The following is an 18,123-nucleotide window of genomic DNA, read 5'->3' on the forward strand; positions in this document are numbered from 1 at the left end:
TCCCCCAACGCAAACGGGCAGCTGTTATCTGCCTGGGCATCACCCACGTGCCTGAGGCCTGGACTTTGGGACTGCAGTTACCCAGATGGCGGCTCAGACCCAAGGCCACACACCCTACCACTGAGCCCCGAGGAGCCACAGGCCCCGGGGGTGCCCCGAGCCCCAGGGCGGGCGTGTGCCACCAAGTCAGCCCGGGACTGCAGGGGCCTGGGGGGGAGGCGGTCAGGGGCTGGCTGGCAGGCAGGAGGGGATGGGGGTCTGGGGGGGGAGGCGGGAGGTGGCGGAGGTTCCGGCGCCCTGTGCGCGTGAGGGGGGCGGGGCGGACTCGGGGGGCGGACCGGACCGGAAGTTGCCCTTCCCCAGAGGGGGAGCTTGCCTCGCTCGCTCGCCTCAGACGTGCCGCGCCGCCTTCCCTGCCACCGGCGCAGCGCAGCGCAGCGGCCGGGCCTCCGGGCGAACGGAAAGTACGTAAGTGGCTTTGCGAATGGGGACTGTCGCGGTCCGGCGGGCGCGGCCAGTGGAGGGAGGCCCGGTGCCGGGGGGCGGGGTGAGGTGCACCGGGAGCTGGGTGTAGCGCGGTGAGTGGCGGGGCCGGTGGAGGAGGCTGGCCAGGAGCTGGGGGCACCGGGGGGGCGGTATGACTAGAGGGTGGAGGTGATGGGGGCACTGGGGGGGTGGTATGAGTAGAGGGTGGAGCTGACGGGGGGCACCGGGGGGGGCGGTATGACTAGAGGGTGGAGGTGGTGGGGGGCACCGGGGGGGCGGTATGAGTAGAGGGTGGAGCTGATGGGGGGCACCGGGGGGCGGTATGACTAGAGGGTGGAGGTGACGGGGGGCACTGGGGGGGATGGTATGACTAGAGGGTGGAGGTGACGGGGGGCACTGGGGGGGGACGGTATGACTATGAGGGTGGAGGTGGCGGGGGGCACCGGGGGGGCGGTATGACTAGAGGGTGGAGGTGATGGGGAGCACTGGGGGGGGACGGTATGACTAGAGGGGGGGGGCACCGGGAGGGGCACTATGACTAGTGGGTGGAGGTGGCGGGGGGCACCGGGGGGGCGGTATGACTAGAGGGTGGAGGTGGCGGGGGGCACCGGGGGGGGACGGTATGACTAGAGGGGGGGGCACCGGGAGGGGCACTATGACTAGTGGGTGGAGGTGGCGGGGGGCACCGGCGGGGCATTATGACTATAGGGTGCGGGCACCGGGGGGGTGGTATGACTAGAGGGTGGAGGGGATGGGAGGCACCGGGGGGGGCGGTATGACTAGAGAGTGGAGGTGGAGGGGGGCACCAAAGGGGACACTATGACTATAGGATGGGGGCACTGGGGGGGGGCACTATGACTAGAGAGTGGAGGTGGAGGGGGGCACCGGGGGGGCAGTATGACTAGTGGGTGGAGGTGATGGGGGCACCGGGGGGGGCAGTATGACTAGAGGGTGGAGGTGGTGGGGGGCACCAGGGGGGGCGGTATGACTAGAGGGTGGGGGCTACTGGTGGGCATCCAGGGTGTGTGTGTGTGTGGAGAATGCCGGGACCTGTGGGTATGGGGGTGCGGCGAGTGCTAGACGATCTCTCAGCCGGCTGCGGGGTGTATTGGGGTGACTTCGTGTCCCAGGCCCCCTCCAGCGGTGAATCTCACAATCTCATTTGCCGCTTCCCAGTCCAGCTAGGCTGACTGCCCTATCCTGGCTGCTCCCGGACCCCCGGGTTGGGCTGGGACAAGCCGGCACTGCTGCAGCGACAGCAAGACTCCTGTGCTGGGAAGGGAAGAGGAGCCTGCCCTGGATTGGGATTGGTTAGCTGAACCTGCTCCTGGGTTGTTTTTCTTGGGACAAGGAGGTGTGCTCCTCTGTCAGACAGATGGAGGAGGGAAATAGAGACAGAGGAGGAGGGACTCTCTTACTACCATGGTGAAGGCTGCTGAGGGACACTGAATTGCCACGTGCCGCCTGGTCCCATAAGCAGAGCAGTTGGCAACTCTTGTACACAGCCCTGTGGCTGTTGCATGTCATCCTAAGATAATGGTTTATAGAGAAAACTGTTCCAGATCCCTGACCTGTACTAGGGAAGGCTCCTATACCCGTGGTGGGGAGAGGGGTGGCTAACCTGTTGACTTCAGCAAAACTTTCTTAAGCATCTTTAGCAGAGTGACATTAACATGACTAGTCTGTTTCCTTGTTCCTATTCAGCCTGTGGGCAGCAGCCAAGTATCAGTTTTACTCTGCTGTTGCTTTGGAAAGCTGTGAGTAGCAAAGGCAAACTTTCTGGAGTTATGCTTGGTAGAGGAAGGTGTGAAAAAAGGAGTCCAGGCTTTGGGGTAAAATAACAGCCATCCTTACATTTTCAGCAGTCAGTTTGGGCAGAGCATTAGTGAGTCTAACCCCTGCTGCTGTGGGGATGGGACCCCAGGGTGTGGAAGAGGAGGGCCCCTTTTCTCTTCCAGCAGCTTGAGGGGCGAACTTCAAACTTATGATACGTAATAGGCTGAAGCTGACTTTAAAATAATTAAAAAACAAGGCCCAGAAGCAGCATCCTGAAAGATTTTTCCAGTACACGTCCTGAAAGCTGAGGTGATGCACCTGAACCTCATTGGTGCGTCCCATTAATGTTTTGTATTTGCTCCTGGCAATGGGACTTAGTCCTCTGAATAGGAGATAAACTGTTCAAGCATTTATACCAGGTGACATTCCTGTGACACTTAACAGTTGTTCCAAGGTTTTAGTGTAATGCTCAGTGATAAGACTGTTGCAGTTGCATAACCCATCTCCACAAAAAGAAATAATAGGCTCAAATTAGTACAGCTTCTGCAAGAATAAATTGTGTGCCTCTAACCTGCTCACTGTTTGAAAGCAGTAATGTAATAGTAAATAAAGATGATCCAATGGATGTACTTACAAATTACTTGAATCACAGATTTTTTTTGAAAATCCCAGTAAGAGATCAAGTTTAAAAATATGTTATGAAATGAGGGGTTTAGTCTTATTTTAGATAAGAAATGGTTACGATGTAGGATTAAAATGTGTTGCCATAAACACTTGTCCCAGCCCGAACTCTCCTTCCCCCAGAAAAACTCAGGCTATAAATTACAATACTGTAGTCCAGCTTCTGTCCTTTCTCTAGTTTTATTTTGATTGCACTGATCTGCAAAGAAACTGTGTCCAGTTTTGGGCCCCGCACTACAAGAAGGATGTGGATAAATTGGCGAGAGTCCAGCGAAGGGCAACAAAAATGATTAGGGGTCTGGAACACATGACTTATGAGGAGAGGCTGAGGGAACTGGGATTGTTTAGTCTGCAGAAGAGAAGAATGAGGGGGGATTTGATAGCTGCTTTCAACTACCTGAGAGGTGGTTCCAAAGAGGATGGTTCTAGACTATTCTCAGTGGTAGAAGAGGACAGGACAAGGAGTAATGGTCTCAAGTTGCAGTGGGGGAGATTTAGGTTGGATATTAGGAAAAACTTTTTCACTAGGAGGGTGGTGAAACACTGGAATGCGTTACCTAGGGAGGTGGTAGAATCTCCTTCCTTAGAAGTTTTTAAGGTCAGGCTTGACAAAGCCCTGGCTGGGATGATTTAATTGGGGATTGGTCCTGCTTTGAGCAGGGGGTTGGACTAGATGACCTCCTGAGGTCCCTTCCAACCCTGATATTCTATGAAATGTTTTGAGTTAAATAATATTTTTATCTCTCTTCATATGTAATGTAACTCTCTTCTGTTGCATATGTTTTTTAAAAAAGACCAACGTAGTTTCTGTACCTTATTCTTTGAAATTGAAATGAATTTTTATGTTCTGTTTCCTGCTGCACTATAATAGGTTTAAAAGAGACCCAGCAATGGTGTTTTTGATGACCAAGACCACTATTTTATAGGTGAGCACCAGCTCCTCTGTAGTTAAATAGAAAGGACTTCCCAGCCTTAACCAGGCCATTTTAGAAGAGTTGTCCTTTATCTGGATTAGCTTGAAATTTGGTGTGACTAATGGGGGTGCAAAATAGAGTTAGTGATCCGAATTTGGAGTCATTTGACCAAGGGATTCCTGAGATACAGCTTCTGGAAAAAAAAAAGCAGCTTGTTTTAAGATTGACAGATTCTAACAACTTTATATTTTGTACACACATTGAGGAGTGTATCAACTGATGGTTCTGATTGGGCCACAAAGGATCTCAGTCACTAAAGTCTTACCCCAGCTAGTGCATGGGACCCACTGTTATGTATTTCTTTGTACATAGTAAGTTGCAGAGCTTCTACTAATAGGCCAGGCTTCTGTACCTGATATGGACTGGCCACAAAGCTTCCTTCTCAACGTGGGAGACACCAGATGTGTTCGCTGTAAGATCCTTTAATACTCTCCCAGGTAGGGCTGAAGTTAACTTAGATAAGATGTTGCACACAGCACCACCAGTGGCTGAACAATAGAATACAATTTAGCGTTCCATCACACCTACTACCCCTGTGGGGAAGCAATATTGAAAACGCTGTTATAGTGGACCACCAGACCTGCTGTAGCTTTAGACGAGCATTTATATTTCAGTGCTCTAAAATCTGTGTAGTTACTTGGCTCACTTTGAAATTTGGTGTAACTTGTGAGGGTGCTGGATAGTCCAAATTTGGGGACCTGTGACAAAGGGGTTTCCAAGATACAGTCCCTTCCAAACTGCTTTTCCTAAGGTTTACAGTTTACCAACATTTTTTGCCCAGACATGGGGATCAAACCAGAGCTCTAACCCTGGCAACAGGGGTCTCAGTTATTCAAGGATTACGCTCAACTAATGTTTGACAACCATTGGTCCCTTTGGTAGATCAGAGTATGTGCCAAAAAGTTTAGTTCTTTAGCTGTAGAACATACTTAAAATAAGAAATTACACTGAGCATGTGCAGACAAAGGAGCCCAGGGAGTTTATAGCAAGGAGAGCTTCACTGCAGCTGGATAGCTCAAGGGGTTAAGAAGTAACCTTTGACCCTAGCTGGGCGGGTCAGGATCAGTTTATCTCCCCTAGTGCAGAAATCAGAAAAAGGTCTGAAGACTTGTTGCTACAATCTCTCTTGGGTTGGTTTTTTTTTTTTTTGTGGGGGGGGGGGGAAGAGAATGGGGAATGTAATCAAAGTATTGTTGAAGGGAAAAAAAATTAGTCATTCACTTACCTGCTGGAGGAGGAGGATTAGGTGGCAGTGTGGGAAATAGAGGGACTGGAGTGAGGAGAGAGAGAGGTAATGGGGATGGGAGAAGGTTTGGGAGGGTCAGGTGGAGGAGAGGGTGGGGGCACTTGGTCAGGGAACTTGGGGGTGAGTTGTAGGGGAACTGGGGGAGAAGAGGGACAGGTGCACCACAAATTCATTCCAATATCCTTCCCTCCTTTGTGTATGTGTCAAAATGGAGGGGGGTGGGGAGGGACTGAACCCTTCACCCTAACTTCATGTGTGTGCTGGGATTTGGGATGAGGGTCTGAGCCCATCTCTTTGCCCTCAGTGTGAGCCTGAATCTTGGAGGGAGGGGGCTCTTCCTTCTGGAGTCTGATCCCCCTCTCCCTGCACCCCAGGTGCGCCAGCATTTGGCAAAGCCCTGACCGTTGGGTGCGGAGGTGAGAACAGGCATGCTAGGAGATGCACCAAGAAGACAGTGCTGTGGCTGCCTGTTCTCCACTCCTCACTGCATACTTGATGCACATTGTCAAAGTCAGATTCAGGACTCGCATAATTTTCAGACCACTCTGTTTATTAGCGGAGCGCTTTGCTAATGCACCCAGATGTGAGCCCCTCTCGGAGGCTCAAGATAACTTATTTATACAGCTAAGCCAAAGCCACTTTAACATAAGAGACAAAAGAAAGCAGAAACTGACAAATATACATACATATCTTATTTGCATATTAATGTTTACTAATCTCCTAGCTCAGTAGGAGCTCTAAGTTAATTAGTTTGAGGACCCATTGTCTCACACTCCTTAATATTTCTCTTCCTGACAACTATATTTCAATAAACCCTTCAAGTAGCATTTCTTTAATGAATTATAATTTCAATATAATTCATTCTACTTTCACAACATCATAGGTTTCTCATGCACTGGGGAGGGGGGATGGGCACACTCACTGAGATGAATTGAGTAGCTCACATGTCTCAGAGCTACTGTTTCAGGTTGCAGAGTAGCAGCTGTGTTAGTCTGTATCTGCAAAAAGAAAAGGAGTACTCGTGGCACCTTAGAGACTAACAAATTTATTTGAGCATAAGCTTTTGTGAGCTACAGCTCACTTCGTGGGATGCATACAGTGGAAAATACTGTACTGGGAGTGGATGTGTCATTAAACAAAGTAAAACTATTTCCTCTTGTTTATTTCCCCCCCTACTGTTCTTGTCAACTGCTGGAAATGGCCCAGCTTGATTATCACTACAAAAGGTGTTGTCGCCCCCCCCTCCCGCTGGTTATAGCTCACCTTTCCTGATCATTCTTGTTACAGTGTGTATGGTAACACCCATTGTTTCATGTTCTCAGTGTATATAAATCTCCCCACTGTATTTTCCACAGTATGCATCCGATGAAGTGAGCTGTAGCTCACGAAAGCTTATGCTCAAATAAATTTGTTAGTCTCTAAGGTGCCACAAGTCCTCCTTTTCTTGTTTCAGGTTTAGTCATTCAATGTTACAAATCAATGGTTATAATCTATTTAGGAAGGATTGAGTGGACAAAAGGGGAGGGGGAGCGGCACTCTATCAAAATGTCATTACCTGTTTGCAAGTTGCTGATTACATTCAAAATCGTTTTCTTCCAAGTTATGGATCAGTGTCCTCACAGATAAAGCACAAGATGGGGTATAAACTTGTGTCTGCTACAGACCTCTAAATCGCACTAGGGAACAGGGTCGGCTCCTTATGCATGTCTATATAATGAGTAGGGAACAAAAGTTGCATGACCAAGGGGGCACTTCAATTTGAGTGATGTATGCTGGAGGTCTCATGCTTCTAGTACTAAAGTACCCTTGGAATGTCTAAATATTATCGATGAGTTTCCTAACTCAGAATTCCCCTGTGTTGCAGGCCGATTTTTTTTATGTCAGATCTCTTCATGACAAAGAAGAACTTATCACAGAACTAAAAATTAATGGTAATTTAGGTGCAAGTGATCATGACTTGATCACTTTTACAAGGTGCAAACAAAATAAAATCCAGCTCAGTGGTGTATATATATTTGGTGCTTTAAAGGGCCAATTTTACAAAGCTGAAAACAATTAAGAGCCAGATCAGCTGGGAGAAAGAACTTAATCAGAAAAATGTCAGTGATAATTGGGAATCATGTAATGCCCAAAAAGCTACACTTCTCCATTGCTGACAATTTTTAAATCTAAAAATTCACATCACTGAAATGGTTATGATGACCTGCAATGCCAGTGTAAATACTGCTAGGTCGATGGAAGAATTCTTCCATCAACCTAGCTATCATCTCTCAAGGTGGGGAATTTACTACAGTGATGGAAAAATCCCTTCTATAGCTATGTAAAGAGTCTACACTGTGTTAGAGAGTTTATTCTTTCGCTCTCCCACTTCCCTGGTCCTTCTCGCATGAACAGAGAGCAACAATACCCAAAGTCTGAAGGTGCAAACAGTTCGATGTTTATTGGGGTGAACTTCCAGCAAGCTTAAATCCAAGTTCCTTTTTCCTTATTTTCGAATCCCAACTTACTTCCTGTTTGCCCCTAATTTATATAGTAATATTCTTAGCTATACCTTAACCAATCATTCTACTGAAATTTACCTAACCAATCCTAACATATTGTAACATGATTAGCTAACCAATTATATCCCACCACCTTAATAAGTTTACACCCAGCAAAATTAATTCTACAGCAGACAGAAACAATCACAGAACCAGACAGAGACCATGCAAATAAACAATAGGAAAGTGGGAACTATAATGACAAAACAATACAGAAGTGAGGATTTCACAATTACATCTATAAAGACATAAGGGTTTCCCAGCTGTGTCTATTGATAAGTGAGTTCTTACCAGACAGAAAATTATCAACCTAAATTTCCTTTTACATCTTCTAGGCTCTTCCCTTTCTCTGTAGGTGATAGATCGGATCCTCTTGCTAACAGCCCCATATTGACTAGTTTGGAATGTGGGGATGTGACCGTACGCTTCCCAGTTTATGGCTGCCTCTGCTGCTTAGCCAAAGGCATTGGCCTAAGAACAGGGTCTCAGACTGTCACAGTGAGAGAAGGCCCTTAGAGATTCTTTCTTTCTTACTAGCTAAATGGTAAACATATACCTACACTCTTAGAGTATAGGCCTTTACAGGCAGGCCTGAATATCTATAGCCTAACACTCCACCCCCCCCCCCTTTTTTTTTTCTTTTGGGATCCTCCTGCCCAGGTATCCCTGGAAAAGCATAAGACATATGGCGACACATTTCCTGATAGGGCCAGGCATCAAGGTGGAAGGTGTCGATGCTCCATCTGTCCCACTGCCCCTTGTGTAGTACACGTGCCCTGCACCTTCTCTCGTATGGGCATACTACACCTATTCCAGTTAGTGTTCCAGACTTCCCAGTATAGTGGGCCCGAGAAGGCTGGGTCTGGGTTGTGTAGTACACTGGGAGGGGGAAGGCTTACTACATTACTTATAGGTTATAATTAGTGGCTGTTCTCTAGGGGGTTGTGCCCCCTTGATCATTTCCATATGCAACGTAACACAAATATAGTTAACAATACACCAGCTGCTGTGATAATCTGCAGAAACACTGAAAGTCCTGACCACTGCAGTATGGTCCAACATCCAGCCCTGGTGAGTATGGCTGACTGGGGTTGGGGAAATGAAGAGGGAATTGCTTGGTTGCATGATTCTAGTAGCATAGTGCAATGGCACTGAGCACTGGCACTTTTTTCCACAGGCGGTGGTGACTTTAGCTGATGTCTCGCTCCTGAGGGGAACAGAGGCAGAGAGAGCACAGCTGCTGGTGCTGTCCCAAAGCTGCCTGGGCCTATAGGCTGTTAGTCTGTATACTGCAGTGGTGCTCGCTGAAGTTACCACTGGGTGGCATGGGAAACTGTCCTACTGCAGAGGAAGAAATAAGGCAGCCTTCCCTACAAACCTTTGGCAGATGATTGCAGAGTAGCTCTGTGAAAGTTTCATTGAGATCTCTCATGAGGTTAAGGGACATCCCTGTGTACATAAACAAACTGTTCCACATGCTTTCCACCCTCTTGGAACTCTAGAGAGGGGCGAAAACCAGATAGTAATTCTACCTTTGTTGGTTGTACCATTACCTCTTCTAGCACAAGTAAATTAATGAAAAGACAAAAGATGTACCCTGCTACTTTGGTGTTGCTATCCCTGTAATTGAAAATTTATCTACAGATGTACCTGAGGTTCCTTCCCCTACATCGAGCTTGAGTGGCGGGATTGGCTGGACTGTGGTAGAGGCAAAAACAGGTCCAGGCTCACAGTGCAGCTGAATACTCCAGTCACCTGTTGCTCATACTCCTTTGCTTTCTCATTCACCACCTCTTCCTCTCTGCTCACAGCAGAGACCTGTGACGTGGAGGTATCCGCAGTGCTGTTGGGGAGCTGGGGGTGTCTCTGCTGAGTATGGCATACAGCTCCTTGTAGCAGTGTCCGGTCTGCAGCTCGGCACCATATTGATCATTGGCTTCCCTGACCATCTGGTGTGCCTGGCATAGCTCCCTGGCTTTCACGCAGCACTGCTACTGGTCCCTGTCACGACCCTTGTCCTGCATCCCTGAGCAATCTGCTCATAGAGATCTACATTTTTACAACTGGTTCGGAGCTGTGCCTGCACAGTCTCTCCTCCTCGCAGGCCCAGGAGATCCTATATCTCCTGTCTGCTCCAGGCAGGAGCATGTAGCCGGTATGGTCAGCTGGGTGGTTGCACTCAACAATGGAGAGCTGCTAGGTGTGCTGCCAAGCCAGGCAATCAGGAAAAGGAATTTCAGAAATTCACAGGGCTTTAAAGGGGAGGGCGTGGCTTCTGCTCTCTGTGACCCCTGGCAGTGGAGTTCACAATGGTGATCAGAGCAGTCAGTGTGGGGCATTGTGGGACAGCTGCTGCAGGACAGACAGGGTTGACATAAGTAATGCAGTGTTTGCACTCACACTGCATCAACCTTAGTACATCGACTATGGCTGTATGCCACACGGGGAGTTAGTGTTACTATGTCGGCATAACAGGGCACTTACAACAATGGGAGACCAATTTGATCGTAGACATGTAAGCTGCCTTGCATCAACCTGTGTAGTGTAGACAAGGCTTGCACAGCTGTCTAGGTGTTTGTGGGGTAGAGTTTGCCTTCCTCTGAAGGCATGGGCATAGGATGGACTGGAGTTGTTATAACACTACACTCTCAACTGGAGATTGCCTGTGAAGAAGGTGTGCAAAAGGGACTGAATCAGTAAAATCTTGTTAGCGCCTTACTAATTGTCACCTCCCATTACTGATGATAAAGTGACCTGCTATAATTGGAAGACAAGTTATTGGTGCTCATGTTTGAGGGTGGCCAGAGTAAGACACTGATCCTAGCTATAAAACCCATGCTATTTGATCCTTCTCTTGGAATATTAACAAATTTGATACCTGAGTATGGACCTCAGTTTTTGATAGTCAGGTTTTCCTCTTAGAAAACTTTCATCTCTAGCATTTGTACTTTTCCAGCTACCTCCTCTACTGAATATGAGCACATCTCTAGGTGTTTATTTTGCTTTAGATAATCAAAGTGTATATAATGTGTTAACAAGGTTTGCTAAGAACTTTATTTCTGTCTTTATTTACTCATTCAACCAATGACTTGCTGTTTTATAGTTATTTTCCCAGACTGCAGGGATAGCCTCCTCCCCCTCTTCAAAGTTAACATACAGACTTAAAGGAAAACTGCACTGAAACAAATTTCAAAAGTCAGTCACAGAAATTCTCCTTATAAAAATCATCATCTTGGCAATCTGATATGGAGTTAAACCTATGTAATGTAGCTCCAAAGGGCTGTATTGTAGGTTCTGTTTATAAAAGAAACAAATTCTGGTTGATGGTGATTGAACCGCAACAGGTCACAAATAGCAAAAGTGATCGACAGCAGCATTTAATGTCTCTGTCTTTCCCATGTTCACATGGTGACCTGTATTCCCTTTTTCATTGTTGCAGGCATTGCAGTCCCATGATCCAGAGCTCCCCCTATCAGATACTGACCAGACTGCTGTGAGGATATCCGAATACTGGGTGTTTTAAACCTTCAGAGTCTGAGCATAGTCCAGGAACTGCCTTTGGCTTGGGGTCTGTAGGCACACCGTTGGGGCGCACATCTTCTGTCTGACACCAACCTACTGGTAGCTGAGACCTCGTCGTCCAGATGCCTATCCCCTGGGACCAGTGCTGACTCCTCTTTAGCATAGACATCCCCTCTCCCAGAACTCAACAGTCATGTGGAAACTCTTTGAGTTCACAGGCTAACTCTCCAAGGGCATATGATGCACATGCTCACAGACTTTGCCCAGGATTCTAAAAAGTTATTGCTCTTTACTTAATAGCACAAGAAACAGATCTATACAAAAATAATGAACACTACTACGCAGTTCCCTCCCTCAGTTTTCTCACTCTTCATAACATTCTTTGGGCGGGGGCCAGGGTCCTCTGGGGGTGTCCAGGATCTTTCTGCTGCACCTCGTTGCTTGATTTCTGAACAATGGAGCCTCTCCCAGCTAAATGAGCTTGCTTTAACCTTAGTCTATCAGCTAAACTGGGTCCCTGTAACAAGGCAGCGCTGGGCCCTCCTTGGTTCTGCCCCTGCTGTGCCCAGAAACCAGCCAGAGATCTCTGCATTGGTGAAATCATCTGTGCTCTTTATTTACAGTATACTTTCCCACCACCTTCTAGCTACAAACAGCTTCAGTATTTCAGCCTCAGGGACTGCTAGCTCCTGCAGCCAGCAAAAAAGAGCCCCCACTCACTCTAATTCAGTAAAAAGAAAAGGAGTACTTGTGGCACCTTAGAGACTAACCAATTTATTTGAGTATAAGCTTTCATGAGCTACAGCTCACTTCATCGGATGCATAAGAGTATGCATCCGATGAAGTGAGCTGTAGCTCACGAAAGCTTATGCTCAAATAAATTGGTTAGTCTCTAAGGTGCCACAAGTACTCCTTTTCTTTTTGCGAATACAGACTAACACGGCTGTTACTCTGAAACCTCTAATTCAGTAGTTCTCAAACTTTTGTTCTGGTGACCCCTTTCACATACCAAGCCTCTGAGTGCAACCCACCCTTATAAATTAAAAACACTTTTTAATGAACACCATTATAAAAGCTGGAGGCAAAGCGGGGTTTGGGGTGGAGGGTGACAGCTCGCAACCCCCCCTGTAATAACCTCATGACCCCCTGAGGGGTCCCAACCCCTAGTTTGAGACCCCCTACTCTACTTCTCTGGCTCTTCCCTTTCCTTCTTCCTTGGCTTCTTTCTTGCCAACCTTTATATAGCCCCTGGATAATGAGGCCAGCAGCTGTTCCCAGTTTGCCAATCAGGCCTGAGCTTACTCAGCCAGCTCCAATTCCCCTTTCTTGATTGGAGCTGGCCTGACAGAGGCCTGGCTGAGATTTCCTTAGCCAGCACCCTGTCACAGTCCCACACTACAAAAGTATGCCTATATCTTCCTCTCTCCTGCCTAAAACTTCCTGTATCTGCCTCCAAAGCCTTCACCATGAGTCTTCCTTAAATCACTGCTTTGTCGCCTCCATCTTTGTCCTGTTTGGAAGTTTTCCACTTTCCAAATGCCAGCCCCTTATTCATAGATTCTGAGGTCAGAAGGGACCATGGTGATCATGTCTGATCTCCTGTATAACTGGGACCCTACCAAATTCGCAGTCTATTTTGGTCAATTTCACAATCATAGCATTTTAAAAACCGTAAATTTCATGATTTCAGATATTTAAATCTGAAATTTCAGGGTATTGTAATTGTAGGGGTGCTGACCCAAAAATGATCTGTGGGGGATGGGGGGAGGCTGGGGTTGCAAGGATATTGTAGGGGGAGTTGCAGTACTTCTACCCTTACTTCTGCGCTGCTGCTGATGGCGGCACTGCCTTCAGAACTGGGAGGCCAGAGAGCAGTGGCTGCTGGCCGGGAACCCAGTTCTGAAGGCAGAGCCGCCGCCAACAGCAGCGCAGAAGTAAGGATGGCATGGTATGGTTTTGCTGGCGAAGCACTGCCTTCCGAACTGGGTGCCCAGTCAACAGCCACCGCTGTCTGGCCACCCAGCTCTGAAGGCAGTGAAGAAGTAAGGGTGGCAATCAATGTTCCCTCTAATTTTTTCCACCCATGTGCAGAATAAATTTTGTTAGGGCCACCAGTAGAAACAAAAAATACCTAGATATATTTTTAAAAAGTTACTAACAAATAATTACTCTAGCCAGGACAAGTTAGGCATTTTAGATCTCATTACTCAAAGAATTAAATTTAAGTGTAAGCGAGAAATAAAAACTATGAAATGCATAGACCAGTCAAAAAACTAAAATAACACAGTTTGAAAGAATAAAATTGTTACAGAGAATATATTTGCATTGCAGAAAGTACCAAGAAGTAACAATAACAGTGTTGGAAAGTGTGTGACACACAGACTGTGTGTGTGTGTGTGTGTGTGCGCGCGCGCGCGCATGTGCGCGTGCTGGCTGTTGGGGAAGTTTCTGAGAGACACCTGTCTGCTGTCTCATTAAGGCACTCACTGAAAGCTCTCCTCCTCCTGAACCATGTTCCCCCACCCCCGCTCTGTGGAGATGGAATACATGGGGAGGGGGAGAGACTGTGTGTGTGTGTGTGTGAGAGAGGGAGAGAGATTGTGTGCTGGCTGCTGGGGAAGTCTGAGAAACCGTGCACTGTCTCTTTAAGGCACTCAGGAAGGCTTGTTCAGATATCAGAGCTGCTGTGAATCCTGATGAGCCCAGTCCCTTCTACCCTGCTCTGTGGAAATAAGGTACAGGAGCTGGGGGGAGGGGGACACCCTGACAGCACCCTCCCCCCCCTCCCCTGCTCTGCACAGCCAGCAGGAGGGTCCCGGGAGCAGCTTCAGGAGTGATGTGGCTTCTAAGCAGTGTGGGGGAGGGGCAGCTGAACACACGCTGCTGGCTGGATGTGTGTGGCTCTGCTAATCATCTGCGCAGCACTTGAATCTCTCCTGGTAGCCGCCCAAGTGCACAGCTTGCAGGGAAAACAGGTGGCAATACCGCAACCGCCCTACCATAACCTTGCAACTCCCCTGCAACTACCTTTTGGGTGAAAACCCATTTGAGAAATGCTGGTCTCTCCCATGAAATCTGTATAGTATAGAGTAAAAGCACACAAAAGACCAGATTTCACAGGGGGAGACCAGATTTCACGGTCTGTGATGCGTTTTTCATGGCTGTGAATTTGGTAGGGCTCTATGTATAACACAGACCAGAGAACTTCCAAAATAATTCCTAGAGTGTATCTTTTTTAGAAAAAAGTTCAATCGTCATGTAAAACTTGTCTGTGATGGAGAATCCACTACAACCCTTGGTAAATTATTCCAGTGGTTAATTGCTCTGTTTAAAAAATATTACACCTTATTTCTAGTGCTAATTTGTCAAGTTACAGCTTCCAGCCACTGGATCATGTTAACCTTTTTGTTTGATTGAAGAGCCCATTATCAAATATTTTTTCCCTATGTAGCTACCTTATAGACTGTAACTAAATCACTCCTTAACTTTCTCTTTGCTAAAATAGATTCAAGATGGTCAAAATTACTTATCACAAAAAGGCATGTTTTCTAATCCTTTAATCATTCTCGTAATTCTTCTTTGAATCCTCTCCAATATATCAACATCCTTTTTGAATTGTGGACACTAAAACTGGACATAGTATTCCAGCCGTGGTTGTGCCAGTGTCAAATATTGAAATAAAATAACCTCTCTACAACTCAAGATTATGTTTATGTATCCTAGAATCACATTACCCTTTTTGGTCACAGTGTCACACTGGGAGCTATGTTCAGCTTATTATCCATCATGACCCCAACATCTTTTCTGTCAGTGCTTCCCAGGACAGAGACTCCCATGATGTAATTATGGCATACATTCTCTGTTCCTGGATTTATACTTTTAGATTTAGCCATATTAAAACTCAGTTTATGTTTGCACCCAGTTTATCAATCTATCCAGATCGTTCAGTGTCAGTGACCTGTCCTTTTCCTAATTTACCACTCCCCCAATTTTTGTGTCATCTGCAACCTGTATCTATGATTTGTTTTCTTCCAGGTAATTAATGAAGATGTTAAGTAGCATAGGGCCAACAACTGATCCCCGGCAGGACCCCACTGGAAACACCCCTACTTAATACTGATTACCTGTTCAGTTACATTTTTGGACCTAATCAGTTAGCCAGTATTTATTCCAGTCAATGCAATGTTAATTTTATATCATTGTAGTTTAATCAAAATGTTGGGTGGTACCAAGACAAATGCCTTACAGAAGTTTAAGTATGTTACGTCAACACTATTGCCTTTATCTACCAAACTTGTAATCTCCTCAAAAAAAGATTGCATTAGTCTGACAGGATCTATTTTCCATAAAACCCTTGTTGAGGGGTTGACAGAAACTGGTTCTCCTTGCTTCAGCCAACCTCCTTAATGGCCGTACCATGACCATAGTATCATAGTGGGTATCCTAACTACTCCATACTGTGCCTAGTTCAGCGGGTGTGTTCTGCAGGCCCTGCCAGCCCAGCATGGATTCCACATTTACATAGAAACGTTCGGTGATACAGCAATTTCATAATAACGTCATAATATCAACCAGAAGTTATAATTTATGTAGGCAGATTCCCTGATTCATCACAGGAGAGTTGGTAGGAACTGAAATATGCCAAGGGACTTTGGCACCATTTCTGAGCACAAGGAAATTGGAATAATCATTGGAACACACAGCTCTACATCTTCTTTATGTTTAACATAACATCACCTTCTTGCAGCTGTCTCAGTGCCTGGCTGTGAAATCAGCACCTAGATGAAGAGCCTCTGGCTAAAGCTGGATGCAGGCAAGGCTAAGGTGATGCTAGTAGGAAGAAGGAAATTTTCAGAGAACTTGCCTTCTCTATTGCAGAGACATTTTGGATAGAGGATTTGCACTCAGCATAAGTCAGTCTGTAGCATTGAGGCACTTTTTAAACTCAGTGCTATTGGGGCTCAACTAGCGATGGTGCAAAAAAGCCCCACCCACTTCTATCTGGGATTGGGCAGAAAATCATGCCTAATTCTGTTAGACAGAGACCCAGCCACAGTGATCTACGCACCAGTGTCTTCTAGACTTGATTGTTGCAACTAACGCTATCTGGGAATGAAGCCACACACAGTAGCCTTTCATTTTAGCAACACAGGTTGCTATAAACACCTCATCCTTGTACTCCACTCGCTGCACTAGCCCTGTGTTGAATACGGAAATTAGTTTTGTTACTTTTCAGATATTCAAAGCCCTTCCTGAGATGACCATCTTTCCTTTTGTCTGACTAGCCTAACACAGTGCACCAGAACAATGAAACTGTCAGCCATTAAGGAAGACCTGAGTGTGGGATAAAGACCTTTCACAGGAGCTGGATGTAGAGTTCCCTCTGGGAACTTATTTCTACAAGAAACCAGTGGCTTCAAATGCAAAACTCAGCCCTTCAATTTAGCTTTCTCAATTGCCATTTTCAAGCGCTCTACAAACCAAACATTTCTCCTTCAGGCTGGGAAGCAAGAAAGAAACCTTTATTCACTTTGGAGACTCAGTTGCTATGGTGATGGTGTGGATATTTTGAATAATGGTTTAAGGGGGATAATGGAGCAGTCTATTTCAAAGTTATATTTAAGAATTGTCAAGGTGGGCCTAGTCTAGGGGAAAGTTGCTCCTCTTTACTAGGTGTATCTCTATATCAAAACGAATATATACCTAGTTAATAGAGATTCTGTAAAGACATCTATGGCACCTCGTGTTGGGGAAATGAATAACTGTGTTTTTGCACTAAGAATAGATGCCCCTGTGTTTGGCTATTCTTCACCATTCCAGTTGTTTCAATATCACCCCAATATAGTTGTGGAGAGTGCAAGTTCCAGCGTTGCCAACCCCAAGTGCTCAAAATCATGAGTTGGAGTGACCGACGGAATCACAAGACTTTATATTAATAATCCTTCATGTCATCAGATGTTCAGCTGCGTGTGTGTGTTGTGTTGTCCCAGCTCTGCACAGATAGCTGGCACAGCAGATCTTGAGCGAACCACCCAAAGACCACAAAATCTGTTAAGGTGCATAAAAATGTATCACCCTTGACATATCAGGTGCCACACTCTGACATATTAAGGTGCCACCCATCGCCTTGTTCCTGTAGGTTCCATCAAAACATCTATATTCATCATGCTGTCATTTGGACCTTATCCTTTAAGATGGCTCAGCATATTCCTGTTATCCTTGGGGAATGTGTTTATCAGGGTGTTCTGGTACCACCTTTCTGGAATGTGCTTGCGTGAATGGTTTGTGCCTTGCATCTCTTAGGAATATGTGCTTTTGCAATATCAGCCCTATGCTTGCCAAATTCTGTGAGCAGGGCCTGCCTCTTGCTCACAACTTAACTTTGCTTTATATCAGCAAGGTTTTGACTACTTTAGCCCGGGCCTGAGGCCTCTGATACATGGGCTTATGTTTCAGGCCCTCTTCTTACTACGCTCTCTGCTTGCTTTCTGGTGTCAGAGTCTGTAGTGTCCACACATTTTCAAGCTGTTCACTGCAGCCATGAGGGCTAGAAATTTACTTCATTTAAAAAAAGAATACGAAAGTTAAAATTCTTGGGTAATGCAACCTCAGTAGCTGAAGCTTTAATAAAAACACCAAACATTGTGAGACCTATGCTAATCATAATAGTTTGCAACACTGGAATTAATTTGGAATTACACTAGCAAAATAGGACTAGAGTCAAAGTGGGTGCAGCCCTGAGGCTGTGTAACATGTGTCTGAATCAAGCACAGAAGTCAGCTTGCATTCTGTAAAGTCTGTGAAGTTGAAAGGAACTATAGAAAGTATAAACTATTAATTACCAAAAAAACTAGAGTGCCTTCCCCTTTAACGTAGCAACTGGACTGCGAACTGATGG

The 18,123-nt window shown here is 46.3% G+C and overlaps 1 protein-coding gene across 6 annotated transcripts in view; it reads left to right on the forward strand.

Moving 5' to 3' along the window:
* Positions 1 to 345: 345 nt before the first annotated feature.
* Positions 346 to 18,123, forward strand: part of ALDH18A1 (aldehyde dehydrogenase 18 family member A1) — a 120,635-nt gene continuing 102,857 nt past the window's right edge. For 3 of the 6 annotated variants that reach the window (XM_074959576.1, XM_074959585.1, XM_074959586.1), the window contains exon 1: positions 346 to 464. The gene's annotated coding sequence lies outside the window, so the exon portion shown is untranslated. Of the gene's footprint in view, positions 469 to 503; positions 579 to 13,941; positions 13,961 to 18,123 lie in introns of those variants that run through there. The other 3 variants (XM_074959577.1, XM_074959580.1, XM_074959581.1) reach the window with 3 other exon arrangements.

The sequence above is a fragment of the Natator depressus genome, chromosome 7 (genome assembly GCF_965152275.1).
Source record: "Natator depressus isolate rNatDep1 chromosome 7, rNatDep2.hap1, whole genome shotgun sequence".
Taxonomy (NCBI): Eukaryota; Metazoa; Chordata; order Testudines; family Cheloniidae; genus Natator; species Natator depressus.